Below are 17,511 nucleotides of genomic sequence, written 5' to 3' on the forward strand. Positions count from 1 at the left end.
GTTTGACAGAAGAATGGTCTTTTGGTGAGATCTGTGACAACCCCTTCCTAGGATGTTTCATGGTACACCTCATGGGGAAAGTGCCTTCAGAATCATTTCTCCTTTCCCAAAAGCTGCATGAGTACAAGTGGAGCAGGTCTCCCCCTTCCCCTTCCCTGTCTTCTAGTTCTCAAATGTTGAGCCAGTCTCCACCTGCCTCGGCATAGGTGCTCTATTTCTAATAGCTCCTTCTTTCTTTGCCTCGACCCAGGATGCTGGTATAGGAAGAGGAGTGCCAGTTACAACTTCCACCCACTAACCCATCCATCCTTCCACCGGCCTGGAGATTGGTCCTCAGTCTAGATCCATTGGCTGAGGACATTGTTACTGTTTCTTATTACTAAAGGAGCTCCTATGTGTCCTGCCTGCTCCCCCAACTTTTGTCAAGCCGGACCTCCTCCAAGAAGCTTCACTTAGTAACCAGAGCAGGAACTGTTGGTTTAGGACAGTGGTTGTCAAAATATGGTGTCTGGATTAGTTACAGAGCAGCAGCAGCAGCAGGGAACTTGCTAAAATTACAAAATCTCAGACTCCTACTCAACTGGACACTCAGGAGATAGATTCTGACGTGAACTGTTAGTCTAAGATTTGGGCAATCTCTTTCTCTAAACAAATTCTATTCTACTATCACTCATTTTCTATAATCATTTTTATTTCTATCACACCTAATCCCAAAAAGAATGTGGGAGGCCAATTCTAAAATACTTGGATGCTAGTATAACTAAACACTTGACAGAGAGAGCCTCTCCCCTCCAGTATCTGCCAGGCTCACCTCCTTACCTCCTCCAGGTTTAGCTGGAGTCCTTCCTTGACCATCTCTAAACATCCACGCCTTCCTGCAGCCTCTTTCTCACTCTCTTCTGTCTTCTGCTTTATTTTTCTCCTTAGTGCTTGCGACCATTTAATGCCTATGCAATGTATAATTTCTTATGTTTATTATTTCTTTTCTCTGCATTGTAAGCCAACTGGCACTCTCCATCTATTTTATTCCTTGCTTCATTCCCAGCATCCCAATCAACTCCACTTCCACATCTATTTGCTCAATAAATGAACTTCACTTTGAGATCTGCCACTGAGTTTTACTCTGAGCCTCTTCGTAGCCAAACACACACAAAGTTCTATGGGAATTGAGACTCTGTTTGGGAAGGACAGACTCCATGGACATCTTCCTTTCTGCCCTGTGCACTTCTATAGGAGGTTATGTCAGCATTTCCAGTCCCCAGAGGCTCTACGTCAGAGTGTGTGTGTGTGTGTGTGTGTGTATACATATGTATATACATATATATGTATGGTTACTTCCAAGCTGAGTCTATCTGCAGGTTCCTGAAACATAGATTCAACCAACTGTGGATCAAAGATGTTTAAAAACAATAATTGCATCTATATTGAACATGTACAGTCATTTTCCTTGTTCTTATTCCCTACATAATATAGCATAAGAGTTAGTCATGTATAGGCACCTGGTTTTAGGTACTTAAGTGACCTAGAGATTATTTAAATATGTAAGAGTATATTATGAGTTAAACAGAAAAGTTACACATTTGATACAAGGGGCTTGAACATCTATAGCTTTTGGGACCCCCCAAGGGACAGAACCAATGACCCTCAGATGCTGAGGGGTGACTATAGTCAGCTTTGTAGGTGAAATGTGGCAGAGGAAGAAGGGAGGAGGGAGAAGAAAATTCATCCATATTGAGTTCTTTCCAAATGCCAAAAGAATCGCCCCCACCTTGGGAGAATGTATCCAGCCCTGATAAATTTATAAAGTATTTGACCTTTAATCAATCCTAATATTTTCAATCCACAGAGCCTTCTTAAACGCCTGCAGCCCTACCCCCGAACCCCTATTCATCACAATTACTGCTCCAACTGTCAGAGGCAGGGCATGAAATGGCGCACGCTGACGTCCAATATTTTATCACTAATAAAGAGAAACATCCAAAGTATTTGCACAGTTCTGATATTTTCCAGCCCTGAGCCCAGGAAAAGGGGGAGCATGGTGATTTATGCTCACTACCCAGCATTGTTAATTAGCTTTCTCAGCCAGGAGCCCTGAGGATTAGGGGTAGGGGAAACCTGCTTTTCTTTGCCTCCTTGGTCATGGCCATGGCACACAGTAGGCCCTTCACCTGGCAACTGGGAAATGGTGTAAAGCACTGTAAAGGCAATTTTTCACAACCAACGTTTGGCCAATGTACGCTTACCCTGGTGGCTTCATAAACAGATCCAATGTTTATGAGGAATCTTGTTCTAGTTGTTGCCAAGGCTCAATCCTCCCCCAGTTCCTGGTCTTGCTTCCCTGCCTCACTCTCCCACCCCATCCCCAGGCAAGTTGGGCCACCCAGTCCCAGTCCCTTCTGGGTTCAAAGTCCCTCCCTCTCAGTTGCCCAGCTCCAAGTAGCAGGAAGCTGATGGGCATTCAAAAGACCCACAGGCAGGCTACATCTTCACAGCGCCCAAACGTCTGGATGAAAAGTAAATAAAACAAGCAGATGTTTTTTCTCCTTCAGGATAGCAGGTGCCACCGCAGAGTCCTTCAGCCTCAGGCTGTAAGGGAGGGGCTCTTCCAAAGTCTATGAACCCATTCGGAGGGCTGCACACTCACTGCCCTGATCAAGGTCTCACAGAGGGGAAGGAATCAAGGAAGCTAAACACCCCTCCCTAGAAATGAAGCTGGCTGGGAAGGTGGCTCAGTGGTAAAGTGCTTGCCTTGCATGCATGAGGCCCTGGGTTCGATTCCTCAGCACCACATAGCAGAAAAAGCTGGAAGTGGCACTGTGGCTCAAGTGGTAGAGCACTAGCCTTGAGCTGAAGAGCTGAGGGACAGTGTCCAGGCCCAGAGTTCAGGCCCCACAACTGGCAAAAAAAAAAAAAAAGAAATGAAGGTGGCTGTGGAAAGTGGCATTTGTGTGGACAAAGCAAGTTGGGAATTAGGGAAGGAAGGAAAAGAGGAGGGATATCAGGGCAAATCAGTGGAGGGGAAAGAGCTGCTGTTAAATTCCTCTTTAATTTCCTTGGGACAAAGGTCTCCATATTCCACACCACTGCCTCCTGAAGGGACTGTCCCCAGAGAAATGGATCAGTACAAACTTCCTCCATAGCCCCAGAGTCTGATGTACATAGGGAATTGGGTTCTAGAGACAGAGGAAGACGCGGGGTTCCAAAAATAGTTCCAAACTCCCCTTCTACCGCCTCGTCTCCTGCCTAACAGCAGGGCAAATGGGTACATCATATCAGACTAATAAAGGGATGGGGAGGGGCCAGGAGACCATGAGAAGCAGGATCGAAGCCACAGAGACAAGAGGCAGAAAGAGATGAATTGGTTACCATTTGCTTTCCTTCTCTGCTCCTATCTACCAGGCTCTGTACGTCCCTAGGTGACACACAGTCCATGCCCCCAGCTTCTACCTCCAACCTCCAACCTGTGTAGCAGACGCTTCCCAGCCTTCTGTATGACACTCAACACACTCCCCTAGCCCTTTCCCCCACTCCACCAACCCCCTATGTGACATTAAACACACTCCCTCAGATCTCTCCTCTACTCCTCACGCCCTGGGTGCACTGACATTCTCCAATCCTGTCTCACACTTACTCAGTCCCTGAGAGAAACACTGAACACACACCCAGCCCGGTCCCTGACTTCTCCAGCCCTGTGTGACACTGAACACACGCTCACAGTCCTTTTTTCCCTTCCCCCATTCTCCGTGTATAACACTAAACACACTCCCTGATCCTGTCCTCAACTTTCCCAGTCTCTCAGAGCTCCAGTCCTCTCCCCTGACTCCTCTAGCCCTTAGGTGTAGCACTGAACACACTCTCAGTGCGTTCCTCCCGTCATCCCCAGCTGTGTGTAACACTAAACACACTTCAAGATCCTGTCTTCAACTTCTCCAGCTCCTTAGTGTGCCTTTAAATACATTCCCCTCCCCAGCCCCTCTGCTTGACTAACCTCAGGTATAACACTGAACATACGATCCAGGTCTTCTTCCTCCCTCAATCCTGGGTGCAACAGTAACACACTCCCCCAGTCTTGTCCTGGCTTTCTGATAGTCCACTGATTTGGGTCCCAGGGCAAATACTTCCCTTTGACCTCAGTGTTCCTATCTGTGCAACTGAGTTGCAATCTGACATCAAGTTTCCACAGTTAAAAATTCAAAAACTGTACTATGCTTTGGGGGTAAAAAAAAAAAGATTACATTTTTGGTAGGGAATATCAGGGGATTTTTCTTGCTTTTTTTTTTTTTTTAAATGAAACAGGAAGTGTCAAGCATTGCCTCAAGGCTTTGAGTTTTCAAAGGAAAATTTTTCACTCCAGATAACCGTAGCAGCCCATAGCAGTCCCTGACAGAAGTCGGGGGAGGGGGGGGAGGGGGGGGTGGTGGTTCCTTTCACATTAAGACTGGGAGAAAGGGGTAGGAATCAGACACAAAGAGCTGAAGTATGGATGACAGAGTCCCCCTTCCCCCAAGTAGCCTCGCTTTTTAACTCTGTGGGTTAGAAGTTTATAGGAATTCTGGATCCATGGTTTCCTACGGTCGCTTTTACAGATCTTGTTAATTTATTACCCATGGTTACACTTTTAATGGAAATCATGAAGAAATGGCAAAGGAAACATGAGCTAATTTTTTTTCCAGTGACACATTTCACTGCTATTTAAATAGCTGTTTTGCCAAACCAAACACAGCGCTTACAGCCAGCGGTGACACATGAAGGAGATCACTGTAGCCAATCCAGCCTGCGGCAACCAGAACAGGCCAGACTTTCTCTCAGCTTCCCCAGGGGCTGGATGCCAAGGCGGTGGGGGGGACAGGGCTGGAGTGTAGGCACAGCTGGAGCCCGAGCTGGGGAGACCGCAGCTCCCATCCTCCCCAGGCAAGACTACTTCTCTGGTGTCCACTACTGCTTACCTTCTGAGGGGTTCTGGGTGAGTTTTACCCTTCTGTTTGGACCGCTCCCCATGCCCTCCCCCAGTAGGCCTTACCCAGGGCCACTAGCAAAGGGCTTCCTGGCTGGCACTGCGGGATGATTTGCTCACGCCTGTAACTGGGAACATTACTGGTTTGTGTAAAACCAGAGATAGATTTTTGGGAAACTTTGGTCAGCTTCATTCCAGTTCTGTGGTGACAGTGACAGCATAACTGTGACCAAGCTGGCACAGGGTGTTTTTGTTGAACAAATCCTAGCGCTCTGACTTTCTTCTTCTTCTTCTTCTTCTCAGCTCAGGGAGGCTGTGATGTCATCAACTAGTTTATTAACTTCTCCAGAAGCCTGTTAAGAGTATGGTACTTGGTAAGAGAGACCCCAGGGCTAAGGATGCTGGGAAGAAGAAACTGGCCAAAGATCCTCCGATCATGGCCTGTAAGGGAAGCAGTGGGCAGGAGAAAACCTTCCTGGGATGCAAAAAATGCAGTGGGATTAAGGGAAACCAAGCCCTTGGCAGCAGACATCGGGGCTCTGGAGCAATCTGTCCAACTTCAGAGCCATTGTGAGAACTCAGTGGCACCCACATCCTCCACAAGTGCCCAGCAGGGAGCGGGCTCCAAAAACAGGGAGGGAATGGGGGCAGAAATTCTTGGAGGAAGGAGCTTATGGGAAAGAATGAGGAACTGTTAGGTAAATAGGGATGAAGAGTGACAGACATAACACATAGCAGATAACATGGCACTTCTTGTTCCCATAGTACCTCAGGTGCTCAAATGTCTCTCTTTCCCACAATGCTGTGAGTTCCAGCTTAAACACTTTTCCTTCCCATAATGCCTTGTGTGCTCTGTCAACCAATGAAAAGAGCCCAGCAGTGAATGCACAAGCCAACAAGCAATCAGCGCAAAGTCCACCGGAGATATGGGAGAAGCCCCATACTATAAAAACCACCCTCCAAGAGGATAACATTGCTCTCCTCTTTGGGGCCCCCTCTCTTCAGACAGTCTCTCTACTTTAGTGGCTTTCCTTTCACTTTCAAATAAGATTGCTCTGTCTGCCTTAAATACTTCTCTGCCTGTTAATGAAAATGAGTCTGTCCCTCTAGACAGCATCAAGTTCAAGCTGGAAGGAACACTGATCATTTCTGCCCTCTACCCAGACACTGCTAGATCCTCATTCCAAATCTAGATTCTTCTCTGATATTCCTTCCGTGTGATGTCCTGTGACCCCCAAGAATGTTAAGGTGGGCAGAGCAAAAGGGCCTTGACAAAATTAGGGTGGCAAGCTTACTGGCACCCAGAGAGAAACCACCCTGCCTTAACTTTCCAGGGTCAAAACCCACTTTAGTGAGGAGAGAAGTTAACTGTCATTCTCCCTTGCCAAAAAGTATATTAAATTCACTGACCACATTTTTCCAAACCCAAGTGCAGAGGACATTAGATCAATGCACGTTGGCTGGGCTCTGGTGTGCTGGGCACCCCACACATTTCATTTTGCATTATTAATATTTAAACCAAAGCAGCTGTTCTCTGCACATACCAAGCCAAGGGCCTGCCCAAGGCTCGGGTGATGACTTTTCTCCGAGGCCAGATGTGTCAGCTAGTAAGCTCTTGTTGACCCTCCAGCCTCTGGCCTCCTGGAGAGAATTTTCCCAGTAGCCATTCATTGATCAAGGATGACATTTCTGGGCTATTTCTGGCAAGGAGACATGGTGATAGATTCTTTTACTTTTTCTTTTTTTGTCAGTTGTGGGGCTTGAACTCTAGGCCTGGGCACTGTCCCTGTGCTCTTCAGCTCAAGGCTAGAGCACTGCCACTTGAGCTACAGAGCCATTTCTGGTTTTCTGGAGTTTAATTGGAGATAAGAGTCTTAGAGAATTTACTTCCCAGGCTGGGTTTGAACCACGAGCCTCCTGAGTAGCTAGGATTACAGGTGTGAGCCACCAGTGCCAGGCAAGATTCTGAAGATCTGGTTTTGCAGAAAGTCCTTGAGGGAGTATGTGGGTGAAAGTACCTCTTTGAAATACCCAATACCCTCTGAGCACTTTACTCCAGGTCAGGGACCCTAATCTCTTTCAAAACCAGAGTGATGTGGGTGCCAGTGGCTCCTATCTATAATCCTAGTTACTCAGGAGGCTGAGATTTGAGGATCACAGTTTAAAGCCAGGCAGGCAGGAAAGTCCACGAGATTCTTATCCACAATCAATAACCAAAACATGAAAGTGGAGCTATAATAAGGTAGAGTGCCAGCCTTAAGCAAAAAAAGCTCAAGGACTGTGCCTAGGCCCCACATTTAATTCCCAGTATCGGTACATATACACAACACACACACACACACACACACACACACACACAAGGAAAAAACACAGAATGACTCTCAAAGCATTTACATGTTGGAGACTGAGGTTCTCAAAGGCATTTGAAAAGTTCTAAGTTCAAACTTCGCCGGGGTTCTGGTGGCTCATGCCTGTAATCCTAGCTACTCAGGAGGCTGAGATCTGAGGATCGCCATTCAAAGCCAGCCTGGGCAGGAAATTCTATGAGACTCTTATCTCCAGTTAACCACAGGAAACTGGAAGTAGCCATGTGGCTCACGTGGTAGTGCTCTAGCCTTGAGTTGAATAGCATAAGGATAGCGCCCAGGCCCAGAGTTCAAGCCCCATAACTGACCAAAATCAATCAATCAAACAAACAAAACCAAAGTTCAAACTTGATTTCTAAGGCTGGCTGCAAGACTCTTGCTGAAATCTCAGAGGTGCAACTTGATATAAAAAGCCCTTTTGCAACCAGTGCAATTCTTCAACCTCTGCCTGGCTTCCCCACAACCCTGTGCCAAGGCTACCCAGACACACCCATCTCTACAGACTCTCTGCTATCACAAGTTACCTTTGCTGTCCCAGGACAAGGCATCTCCTCGCTACCCCACCCCCATCCCGTAGGATGAATTGACTTGTCTCTGCCCCTCTTGATTTGGGGATGCATCCCATTTTGTGTACCTTTATTTCTATACTTATAAAGGCCAACATGTATTGAGCACTGTCTATGTATCTGACTTTAACTAGAGTATCTTGCTCAATTCTCACTGCAACCCTCCAAAGCAAGTACTATAATTATCTCGTTTACAGAAGCAACATTAAGACCTACAGATGGCGAGTAGTTTGCCCAACGTTGTCATTATAGGTGCTCACTACATATCTGTTAAAGTGAAAAAATAAAATGAAGTAAGCAGAAGGATCTTCTCAGGTAAGGACCTACTGAGCTAGCCTAACATCATCCTTTGCTTTAGGCTACTGCCCCAGTCCTAGATCTGAGAAAGAGGAGAGTAGTGATCTAAACCTAGACTCGAACATCAATTCCATCTGAATTTAAATTGGCTACACTTGTTTTCCTACTGGCAAACTGGGGACAATAATAATACCCACTGAGCAACAGAACCCTAGTGTGCAAGGGTATACAACCTTGGACCCACCACTAATGAGTCTAGGCTTTCTTCATCTGTGAAATGGGAATAATCATACCTAATCTAAAAAGCTCTTTTGAGCCTTGAAGCAGATCATAAAGGTTAAGTGCCTATCATAGGGTCTGAGTATTTATTGAACACCAATAAGACCTGTAGAGTCAAAGAGAAGCAAAGCTCACTATGGCAGGGATGGGGGAAGCAGGCACTCTTAATCCTGAATGCCACATCTATGTATTGCCTCCAGAGGTTCTGAATTGCCAGCTCCCACTGTGGGAGGAAAGCAAGAATAGCCAGGAGAGGGAAAAGAGGGAGAAAGGTTCGTGTCACCTTGCACTGTCTGTCCTTGGGGTCCAGTCAGTCTCAGAGACTGTCCTTCAACCTGCCACTCCAAAAGAAAAACCAGAGCGGGCAACCAGGGAATAGAGCTGTTTGTTCCTGTCAATGGCCCTGGAGCTCACTATGTCTCTATAGCCTCACCCAGAACACAGGAGGCTTGGGTGGATGCTTGTAGAAGAGGCTCTGAGCTGTGGCCTACGAGGATTTCTCTTCCATCTTCTCATCCTGTCATTGGCTTTGACTTCCCGCACCTCCAAGTGCCTCTTTTCTGAGCTAGGGCTGGGGTTTGAGTAGAGGAACAGTATTCTCAACTTTCTTTTTTTTTTATTGTGAAAATACTGTACAGAGGGGCTACAATTACATGGGCAAGATAATGGGTACATTTCTTATCAAGCATTGTAGCCTCCTCCTTTGTTTCCCCTTCTCATCCCATCCTCCCCCCACTCCCCACCAGCTTTCTTGTAGAAGACTTGCTACTCTTACTCTTGTCCCAAATAGATATCTGATCCTCTGGGGTCCTCGGAAGGCTTCAGCCTGCCTCTCAAAGTTCCTGTGTTTAAAATAGCCCCTTTCCCTGCAACCTTAGGAATGACTGTGAAAAAAATAAACATCCTCAAATCTTGCCTGGGGCTTTATTTTGAGACTTCTAGCAGTCTGAAACAATCCTTCTCCCTCCCCCTTTCCTCTCCTGGCAGCTCCAGCATCCTCCAATTCAGTCCTGCCCAGGCCAGATCGGGGAAGTGGGGAAGTTATGGTCCATGCAAGAGTCATACCCTGAACTTTATGGGGTTTGCAGCAACCAGGTGCAGAACAGTGTCCCGCCCACTCTCAACAAGAGCCAGAGAACAGACATGGGCAAGGAGGATGTGGTAGGGGCCTGAAGACAAAAGAAGAGAGATAAGATAAAGGAGAGTAATTGTGGAAAGAGAAAGGGCAGCTACAGGTAAGGCGATATACAGAATGGTCACATCATGACCAGTAAGTATAATTTCCACGGGTTGACAGCAGTGGCTGACAGTGGGAGTTAATTTTTTTTTTTTTTTAGGGAGATGGGTTACATTAGAAAAGAGCACATGGCTCCTTTCCAGGGGCCACAGGTCACAATTCCCAGAGGATTCATGGCCAAGATCTTCCTTTTGGGAAACCCACTTCTGCCTTTCTCCACCCCCAGACTTTCTGCTCCAGGGAGGAGCCCTCTGGCAGCTAGAGCCAAACACTCCAGGAGCAGGAAGCCCCAACATTTATCTTCGGGTTATTTTCACTCCCAAGAACAAAGGCGCTTTCTATTCGGCAAGTGGCAAGAACCCACACCTCTGACAAGCCATAGATCACCCTCAGGGAGAAGAGGAAGGAGGGGCTGGTCCAGCATGGGGGCCTGCTTCTTTCTCCCACCAAGAACCCCAAAGGGTGTGTCTGGCTCATGGCTTGCAGTAGAGTCCAGGCAAAAGCAGAAATTGGGTAGGACAAATTGATTCTTTGGGTAGGACAAATTGATTCTAAGAGCTGGCACCAAGAAGAAGCAGGAAATTGAGGAGTGGAAGATGACTACTTCGTCATAAAGTCAAGTGTCAAACCTCAAGGAGAACTCCTTCCCTGCTGGGGGGTCTCTTCACATAAAATATATGATGATTGGATCACCTGAGGAGCTTTAAAGAAAAGTATACATAAAGGTCAATAGTGAAGGGAAAATACATGTTCAATTCATCACTGCCAGTGACAGACACCGTAGCTGAATTTGTTTCCTTCAACAAATTTATTTAAATGCACTAGTATGGATAGATAAATATACACATAATGACATGCATGCATATGTATAAACTATATCTATTTTTACACATTTATCAAGGTAAACACACCGTTCTGCAATATGATTTTTTGGTATAGCATTGCCTCCTTGTATTGACTTCTTAACATTCTATTATATGCTATTGGTGTAGCTAATATTCTATTATATGGCTTCTGATAATTTCCCAGCTTTTTCTATGACAAATGCTGCCTTAGTAAATATCCATGTGACATACTCTTCTGTGTACACCTGAGAATTTTAGTAGGGTCATTCTTACAGGAAGGATTTCAAGGCAGATTAAAGGGCATATGCATAGTTCTTCTGCTGGTTTGTTTTCTCTGCTGGATATTGCTAAATTGTTCTTTGTCTAATTAACATTTATTTACATAGATACCACAATATATGACAGTACCATACTTTCTCTACATCATAATACAATGCATAATTTATATAACTTTTATCTACATTAACTCAATAGATGAGAAAAACAGCATTTCACTGTGTTTATAACTTGTATGCATATATATATATGAATAAAGTTAAGAAACATTTGGTGCATTGAGAAGCCATGTATACTTGAGGTAGCTTTAAAATACATAGACTCTTAGATTACAAAGTAAAAAAGATCTGCCTCAATAGACCTTAAAATTAGTACTTTCATTAGGGTAGCTCATATTTCTTAACAACCTATAAAAGGAAGACTTGATCAAATATATTTCAACTAGAAATTTTAAATGTTCATCAGGGTGCTAGTGGCTCACATCTGTAATCCTAACTGCTCAGTGGACTGAGATCTGAGGGTTGTAGTTCAAAACAGCCAGGGCAACCAAGTGGGTGAGACGTTTATCTCCATCTAACCACCAAAAGCCAAAAGTAGAGCTGTGGTAGAAGGTTAGCCTTGAGCACAAAAGCTCAGGGACAGCACCCATGTCCTGAATTCAAGCCCCAGGACCAGCACAAAAGATAACAGATTTTTTAATGTTCATTAAAAGTCAAAAACCAAAACCAGTGGCTTAGTGAGTGGTAGAGTCCTAACTTTGCATGTATGAGGCCCTGGGTTCAATTCCTTGGTACCACATAAACAAAGGATAAACTAAAACTAGTTAACAAATAAAAAGACAACGCCAGGAGCCAGTGGATCATACCTTAAATTCTAGGAAAGTCTATAAGACTCTTATCTTCAATCAACCACCAGAAAACAGGAAGTAGAGCACTAGCCTTAAGCAATGAAGCTCAGGGACAGCATTCAGGCCCTGAGTTCAAGTCTCAGAACCAGCACACATGCATGCACACACGTGTACACATATATACACACACAAGTGAAACATAAACAACAGACTGAGAGAAGATATATAGTTATGAATATAAAGAACTTCCAAGCAGCATATACAAAAAACTTCTACAAATCAACAACAATTTTTAAAACTATCAACAACAGCCTAATTCTAAAGGGGTAAATCCAAAACATAGAGGGCTCATAAATAAAAATAAACAAATGATCAATACACATATAAGCAGATGTTTGTAACTCCTCAAGGAAAGGAAAGGCAAATTAAAAACACAATAGGAGGGCTGGAAGGTGGCTCAGTGGTAGAGTGCTTGCCTTGCAGGCATGAGGCCCTGGGTTTGATTCTTCAGCACCACATAAGCAGAAAAAGCAGGAAGTGGAGCTATGGCTCAACTGGTAGAGCACTAGCCATGAGCTGAATAGCTAAGGGACAGCGCCCAGGCCCAGAGTTCAGGCCCCATGACTGACAAAAAAAAAAAAAACAACAACCAAAAACACAACAAGAGCTACTAGTAAACACTAGTAGATATTCAACAAACAGCTGGAGGAGGAAAGGGCAGAGAAGAACCCTAATTTGTAATAGTTATAAGAAACCTTTCACTGGCTGATTTCAAGTCACCAATAAAACAACACTGAATACAGAATTAGAAAGCCTCCAGAACATCATTGAGACCAACATGAAGGTTAAAATAAAAGACAGACCATGCCAAGAACTGGCAAGAGTGTAGAGTTCTAGCACATTGCTAATGGTAGTACGAATCAGTACGATCAGAGTAGGAAACTGGCAGTTTCTACTAAGGCTCAAATGTATACGGATCCCATGACAGTATAGGCCCCACAGAAATGACCGCATGTGTGATGGTGATGTCTCACTCTATGTATTAAGTTGGTTGGGTCACAGGGTTCACAGACATTTGATCAAGCATCATTCATGTCTGTGGATGCTGCTCTTTTACATTTACTGTGCTGTGCACTGCTTTGTAATGTAGAATTGTGTTTTCTACAAGAAGGTAAGCTTCTGAGGGCATGGCTACCCTTTTGCCAGACAGAGGAAGGAGACAGAACAGCCTCTAAAAGAACACCTATGAAAGATGGAAATATCCTGAACACCCATAAAAGATAGGAATGCCTGACAATCCCTCAGGGGATTGGTTCTAAGAGGCCCCCTACACACACACACACACACACACACACACACACACACACACACACACCAAAATCTGGGGACATTCAAGTCATAGCTATATATCTATATATCTATATCTATAGTCCCCTACACATACACACACACACACACCAAAATCTGGGGACATTCAAGTCATAGCTATATATCTATATCTATAGTCCCCTACACATACACACACCCACACACCCACACCAAAATCTGGGGACATTCAAGTCATATATATATATATATATATATATATATATATATATATATACATACACACACACACGGCAAGTGACAAGAGCCCACACCTCTGACAAGCCATAGATCACCCTCAGGGAGAACAAGAAGGGCTGGTCTAGCACATGGGCCTGCTTCTTTCTCCCACCAAGTACCCCCAGAGGGTGTGTCTAGCTCATGGCTTGTGGTAGGGTCCAGGAAGAAAACAGAAATTGTGTGGAACAAATTGATTCTAAGAGCACTAGCCTTAAACCTTAATCCTCAAGGACAGCATCCAGGCCCTGAGTTCAAGCCACAGAACCAGCGCACATGTATTCACGCATATGCACACAAACAATACACACACACATGAAAACACAAACGACAGACTGAAAGAAGATATGTGTGTGTGTGTATATATATATATGCATATAGTGGTACAGTATTTGCACACCCTCAAGTATACTTTAACCTCTAGTTAACTGATAATACCTAGGATAATATAATGTAAATGTTATCTAAATTGTCATTATACCACATTGTTTAAGGGATGATAAGGAAAAAAATGTGTATAGGTTCAGGACAGATATGAGTTTTTCACAGATGCACATCCTTCAGATACAAAGGGGCAAACATAGTTATTTAGAACAAGAAAATAATTCATCAACAAAACTCAAACTGCCTGATCCACATTGATAATATTTTCAGGGAGATACTTATTTCTTTAACTGTGGACTGCTTTGTGGATTCTTCTTATACCAGAGGTGTTGTGGAATAGTTTTCTATGAAGACTATACAAAAATAACTCAGTCTTTCCTCTATTAGCATTGGTCAGATTTTTTTTTTATTACTGACCACTCAAAAAATTCTCTTTTTGCCTGGCGCCAGTGGCTTACTCCTGTAATCCTAGCTACTCAGGAGGTTGAGATCTGAGGATCATGGTTCAAAGCCAGCCCAAGCAGGAAAGTCCATGAGATTCTTATCTCCAATAAAACTGGAAGTGGTGCTATGACTCAAGTAGTAGAGTACTCGCCTTGAGCTGAGGGACAGCACCCAGGCCCAGAGTTCAAGTCCCACGACTGACAAAAAAAAAAAAAAATTCTCTTTTTGCTTCACAACTTGATATTGATAATGGCATGTGTTTTTGTTTTTTTTTTTTTTTTAGAATTGTCATTATATTTGGGGAAAACACCAATAAAGTCCTTTTATGGATGAACTAATTTCAGAACATACTACATAACCTTGTACAATGGTTCAACTTAAATATACAAATTGACAATATTCATTAACTGCTTTAGGGTTCTTTTTGTGTCATTTATTAGAACTGTTGCAGTATTTCGCTGATGTATTTCATAGCCAATGATCTAGAAATCTAACATGGCTCATGTGATTTCGTGATAAGTTGAGAATTATAAACACATGACTTTATAGACAGGCATTCTAGCTATGTGAAGTATTGTCAGTCTATATACTATACAAACGGAGGAATTCTGATTAAATCATATTTCACTAAAAAAAGAAATACATATAATTGAGTATTTTCCTGGCAGAAAAGAGTTCCTATTTTGACTTGGCATTGATAAGAACTAAATTCTTGCTTATAGCTTTATATTTCTAACAACAATAACAAAAAAATCCTAGACTACATCAAGTTGATATGTTTCTTGCCCAAGCTAGCTTTGAACTATGGCCCTCAGATCTCAGCCTCCTGAGTAGCTTGGATTATAGGCTTGAGCCACCAGTGCCTGGCTGACTCTAGAACTTTGAGTAGTTTTAAGCTACCCGGTCTGAGGTAACTTGTTATAGTAGCCCTAGGGAAGAAACATACCATACATTCCAAATTGTGTTTCTCCCCTGCTACTCAAATACTGGGTAAATAGGATTTCAAAAGAATAGCTCACAATTTGAAATACCCTCAAACCATGCACCTTACCTAGCCAGGTTGTACAGAGATGGTCCCAGAAGTCCTTCCCAATACACAGGGCCAGCAACAGCCTAACTACACAGGAAAATGAATGTAAGCCACTTGCTCATATCTGACTAAACCCCGACAAGGCATCCTAGCTGGAGCCCTGCAAATCCTCATGCCCTTCAAGGCATTCAACACAGCAGAAATGTGAAGGCAAAGAAATTAGAGTGGAAGAAAAGACAGACATCGGGGCTGGGAAGGTGGCTCAGTGGTAGAGCGCTTGCCTTGCATGCATGAGGCCCTGGGTTCGACCCTCAGCACCACATAAGCAAAAAGAAAAAAGCCGGAAGTGGTGCTGTAGCTCAAGTGGTAGAGTGCTAGCCTTGAGCTGAAGAGCTGAGGGACAGCGCCCAGGCCCAGAGTTCAGGCCCCACGACCAGACCAACATTAACAAAACATATCGCCCCAAGGAAGAAGTGCTAGGGAGAAGTCCTGGGGAGAAATTACACAAGTAGGAAGCTCTGAGCTTTGAATTCCTTGGCTCCTGGTAATCATCTTTGGGTTGTTTTCCAACAAAGATGACCATGACTTTTTCCTGTGATCTAAAAATCCATGATCAGCCAAAATGTGTAGCAGTGGGTGATGCTGAACTATAGGACTAGTTCTAGGAATGCAAGAGCACACACAAGAAGGGTTGTGACAAGAAAAAAATAATAATTCTAAGAGAACACAAAGGGCCCCTTTAATGACACTTAGCCTACGAAGGAGGCAAGTGTAGACCCACTGCTGACCCTGTCTGGGGCAGGAATGACGTCAGTAAGCTAGAAGAAAGGTGAGTATGTCAAATTGAATTCTGTTCCCATAGTTTAGGCAAGACTTTCACTTAGAATGAATGAATATATTCAAGTTGATTTAGAAGCAAGAATTATGTGAAGAGTTTCCTTCACTAAACAGGACATAACAGGCCCTCAGAGGAACTACATGGATCAACAACTTCAAAACTCAGAAAGACGGGAGAGACGCTGGTGTAGCTGAGCAGATAGTCAGGACATTTTCAAGCAAAAGAGACAGTGATAATTGTAGATTCTCTGAGACAGATTTTTGAGCATGTGTGTGTGTGTAAATTTTTGAGACAAGTTTCCATGGGATTTTCAGGATCCCAAAGAGTTTTATGACTTTAGCACAGGTTAAAACTACTTATGAGCCAGGCACTGGTGGCTCACACCTGTAATCCTAGCTACTCAGGAGGCTGGCCTGGGCACGAAAGTCTGTGAAACTCTTATCTCCAATAAACCACTCAGAAAACCAGAAGCGGCTTTGTGTGGCTCCAGTGGTAGAGAGCTAGCCTTGAGCTGAAGAGCTGAGGGACAGCACCCAGGCCCAGAGTTCAAGACCCACAACCAATAACAACAAAAAAAAAACCCTACTTATGTTCTTCTGATCTACTTTCACAGATGGTGAAACCGAGGACAGAAGAAGGAAAAGACCTGCTCAAAGTCACAGCGCAAGGTGAGGAAGAGTGAGGACCAGCACAAAGATCTCCAGCACTTCCCAGACCAAGATCTGTTCTTGCCTCTACTCTCGCTGCCTCTCACATACCACCATTCTTTCTGTTTGTTTGGTTTGGTGTGGGGTTTGGGGTCTTTTTATTTGATTTTATTTTATTTTGCAGGGAGGCAGTCCTGGGGCTTGAACTCTAGGCCTGGGCTTTGTCTCTGAGCTTCTTTGTTGTTGTTGTTTTGTCAGTTGTGGGGCTTGAACTCAGTCCTGGGCACTATCCCTCAGCTCTTCAGCTCAAAGCAGCACTCTGCTGCTTGTGCCACAGCACCATTTCTGACTTTCTCTGTTTATGTGGTGCTGAGGAATAGAACCCAGAGCTTCATGCATGCAAGGCAAGCACTCTACCACTGAGCCACCATCCCAGCCCCTCTCTGAGCTTCTGCTAAAGGCTAGCACTCTACCACTTAAGCCACAAAGCCACTTCTGGCCTTTTTTTTTTTTTGAGTAGTTTATTGGAAATAAGAGTCCCAGGGATTTTCCTGCCTGGGCTGGCTTTGAACTGCAATCCTCAGATCTCAGACTCCTGAGTAGCTAGGATTACAGATATGAGCCACCAGCACTGACCACACCACCATTCTTTTGCTTTTCCCAAAATGCTTTTCTCTCTCTCTATCAGAAAGTATTAAGGTTGCCTGGAGCTCTACTATGGGGGCAGTGAGTGACTCATACGCTCTTTGTGTACAACTGTCTGATTCATAAGGAAGGAGAGCAGGTGCTGAGCATAATCCTCAATCTCAAAGGAAGCCCCTTTGATCTAGAAACTCCCAGACACTCCTTGTAAGGAGCAGAGTCTGGATATGTGAGAAAAAAATCATGGGGGTCACTTT

At 44.2% G+C, this 17,511-nt stretch overlaps 1 long non-coding RNA gene across 1 annotated transcript; it reads left to right on the top strand.

Moving 5' to 3' along the window:
* Nucleotides 1-5,254: 5,254 nt before the first annotated feature.
* On the top strand, nucleotides 5,255-16,714 carry LOC105986827. The gene is made up of 3 exons (XR_001175132.1): nucleotides 5,255-5,328; nucleotides 9,450-9,697; nucleotides 16,579-16,714. It is a non-coding gene; the product is annotated as an uncharacterized LOC105986827 (long non-coding RNA).
* The last annotated feature ends 797 nt before the right edge of the window (nucleotides 16,715-17,511 follow it).

The sequence above is a fragment of the Dipodomys ordii genome, unplaced genomic scaffold, assembly GCF_000151885.1.
Source record: "Dipodomys ordii isolate 6190 unplaced genomic scaffold, Dord_2.0 Scaffold37, whole genome shotgun sequence".
NCBI classification, from domain to species: Eukaryota; Metazoa; Chordata; class Mammalia; order Rodentia; family Heteromyidae; genus Dipodomys; species Dipodomys ordii.